At 46.1% G+C, this 3403-nt stretch overlaps 1 pseudogene; it reads left to right on the plus strand.

Moving 5' to 3' along the window:
* The first annotated feature begins 1086 nt into the window (after window positions 1–1086).
* LOC146667503 (uncharacterized) lies at window positions 1087–2354 on the plus strand (annotated as a pseudogene).
* The last annotated feature ends 1049 nt before the right edge of the window (window positions 2355–3403 follow it).

Raw genomic sequence — 3403 nt, forward strand, 5'->3', positions numbered from 1 at the left:
CAAGTGGAGGAGTTCAAGTATCTCGGGGTGTTGTTCGCGAGTGATGGGAGAAGGGAGCCGGAGTTCGACAGACGGATTGGGGCTGCAGCTGCAGTAATGCTGACGCTGCACCGGTCCGTCGTGGTGAAGAGGGAGCTGAGTGTAAAAGCGAAGCTCTCAATTTACCGGTCGATCTACGTCCCTACCCTCACCTATGGCCACGAGCTGTGGGTAGTGTCCAAAAGAACGAGATCGCGGATACAAGCGGCAGAAATGAGCTTCCTCCGAAGGGTGGCTGGCCTCTCCCTTAGAGATAGGGTGAGAAGTTCGGCCATCCGGGAGGGGCTCAGAGTAGAGCAGCTGCTGCTCCACATCGAAAGGAGCCAGCTGAGGTGGTTCGGGCATCTGACAAGGATGTCCCCTGGGCGCCTCCTGGGTGAGGTGTTCCAGGCATGTCCCACTGGGAGGAGGCCCCGGGGCAGACCCAGGACACGCTGGAGAGATTATATCTCTCGGCTGGCCTGGGAACGCCTTGGTATTCCCCCGGATAAGCTGGAGGAGGTGGTTGGGGAGAGGGAGGTCTGGGCCTCTTTGCTTAGGCTGCTGCCCCCGCGACCCGGCCCCGGATAAAGCGGATGAAGATGGATGGATGGATGGATACAAAGCCAGTGACTAGAAAGGCTACAACTGGTACCTATCCAGTTCGGACGGCAATAACCCAGGCTGGGACACCGTTTTCACTTATACTGGAAACGATTGGACACCATACAAAGAAGATAAACTACAAGGGTCTGCAAAAAATCTTTCAAAACAACTGGCCTTGACTCAAGCAAATGATCATTTGATCCTGAACTTCAACACAGAAAGCAACCCACTGCTGGAGAAACCACCAAGTTCACAGAAAAGAACCCACCTGTTTCCAACAACTAAAACATCCAGTGGAACGCTGGCAGGAGACTCAAGTTGCTATCATCTAACCCTGTTCATATACAAGAGTGGAAAAGACCCACATCATTTCTTGTCAATATGTAACAACATAACGAAGGAAGTAAACACCGCAACGAGCCCCTCCTCTACAGACACAACTCCTGCTTTGACCAAAGGCCCACTATCAACAACCATGACAGCAGTGATGATAGTAGGACCAAAACTGAAATCAGACGACTGGTTCCGAATAACCACAGGTATCACAGGACACACAAACAACTGGCTGTTGCTGGCAGAACAAGCAGCTCAAGATGCTAGTGATGACTGCATGGTCTGCCTAGGACCAAGACCAATACTGAGAGTGGTACCTGCACCTATAGGAAAAGATTGCCTGACAGCTGTCATGAACTATACCAACATTGGAAACTCAAACTGCACAAACTGAGACAGAATTTTCCCCATCACCAAACAAGAAAAGAGAAAACCCATCTTCTCACGAGACGTGACAGCAACAAACCACACCTGCATAAATATGACAGGTCCAGGAGAGAGGCTGGGAAGCCTTAATGCATCAAGCTGTCTAACCATTACAGAAGTGGACCCCTCATTCAAACCAGAGAGCAGAGCCGATGTCTGGTGGTGGTGCGGGGACCCACAACTGTACGACCGCCTGCCCGGAAACTGGACTGGTATGTGTGGACTGGTGTCACTGTTGCTGCCCGTCCAAGTCATCAAACTCTCAGCCACTGACATCACCATAACAGCAGGACAACTGAAACTGGAGGGCCGAAAGAAGAGATCGGCACCAGTACAACCTGGACCAGATCCAACTTATGTCGACGCCATAGGAATTCCCCGAGGAGTACCAGATGAATACAAACTGGTGGACCAAGTGGCTGCCGGTTTTGAATCTTCAATTCAATATGTTGGTGGTGCACAATCAACAAGAACGTGGACCGCATAAACTACGTCCATTACAATGTGCAATGCCTAGGAAACCTGACACAATCGGGCCTCCATGCAGTAGCTGAGCAACTGAGAGCTACATCACTGATGTCTTTCCAGAACAGAATTGCGCTGGACATGCTACTGAGCGAGAAGAATGGAGTTTGCTCGATGTTTGGAGAGCGATGCTGCACCTTCATCCCAAAAAACACAGCAGCTGATGGAAGTTTAACCAGAGCCCTAGAGGGCCTGAAGACCCTGAATAAAAAGATGAAGGAGCATTCTGGAGTTGACACTTCCACGTGGGACAACTGGATGGACATGTTTGGGAAATATTGGAGTTTGGTGTCATCAATCCTGGTATCCGTAGCAGTATTCGCAGCCATACTCACCTTGTGCGGATGCTGTTGCATACCTTGTATCAGAGCACTGATAAACAGACTTATCGCAACAGCCATAACTCCCCAAGTCACATCCCCACCAGAGACTATGATGCTCCTTGAAAACAATGAAAGTGACACAGACTCTGAGGAAGAAGAGGACGACATATAAATAAGGAAAAATAATTTATAATGTTGAACATTTAACTATGCTAAATGAAAATGTACCCGCAAGTGACTAGAAGTTGATAAGATGCAAAATATTTGAACAACAGCAGGGAATGATAGGAGTAACTTTTAAGTTTAAACTGCAGATGTGTATTATTAAAACATACCTCCGTTATAAAGCTTTCAAATGTATTAAAATGTTCATATATTTTTGTATCACATGCCATTACATCCTGTCACGTACACACACACACACACAGAACACACACACATGCTGATAAGTAAGCTTGAAAAACAGGAAATGCTATGCAACTGTCTCTTGGTATAAATAAATCTGACTGCAATGCCTCGGTTATGAGTATCACCCGATCACTCACCCGTGCACGTAGCTCTATGAAACTCCTTTTGACTGTCTTGTATTCCTTCATCGTATTTAAAAATGTCACACACCACTGACATCACATAATGAAAACCTATACTTTGTTTCGTGCGAGTTCCCCATTCAAATGCATGTAATCGTCAGAAACGCACTGTCTTGGCGAAATAAAGCGTTTTTGCACAACTTCATATAAATCGGTGTAACTTTTGATAGAACATTCAGATATACGTATTCATGGCTTTATCTTATAGAATTCAATATCCCCGTGCTGGGCAAAAAGGTTTTGCAGCTGTTTGAGCTAAGATTTTCAAGTTATTCACATAATGAAAACCTATACTTTGTTTCGTGCGAGTTCCCCATTCAAATGCATGTAATCGTCAGAAACGCACTGTCTTGGCGAAATAAAGCGTTTTTGCACAACTTCATATAAATCGCTGTAACTTTTGATAGACGACTCAGACACACATATTCATGGATTTATCTTATAGAATTCGATATCCCCATGCAGGGCAAAAAGGTTTTGCAGCTGGTTGAACCTAAGATTTTCAAGTTATTCACATAATGAAAACCTATACTTTGTTTCGTGCGAGTTCCCAATTCAAATGCATAATGTGGATGGCCTCAG

The sequence above is a fragment of the Rhamphochromis longiceps genome, linkage group LG6, assembly GCF_057381845.1.
Source record: "Rhamphochromis longiceps isolate RC_006_pf linkage group LG6, R_longiceps_female_GT1.1, whole genome shotgun sequence".
NCBI lineage: Eukaryota > Metazoa > Chordata > Actinopteri > Cichliformes > Cichlidae > Rhamphochromis > Rhamphochromis longiceps.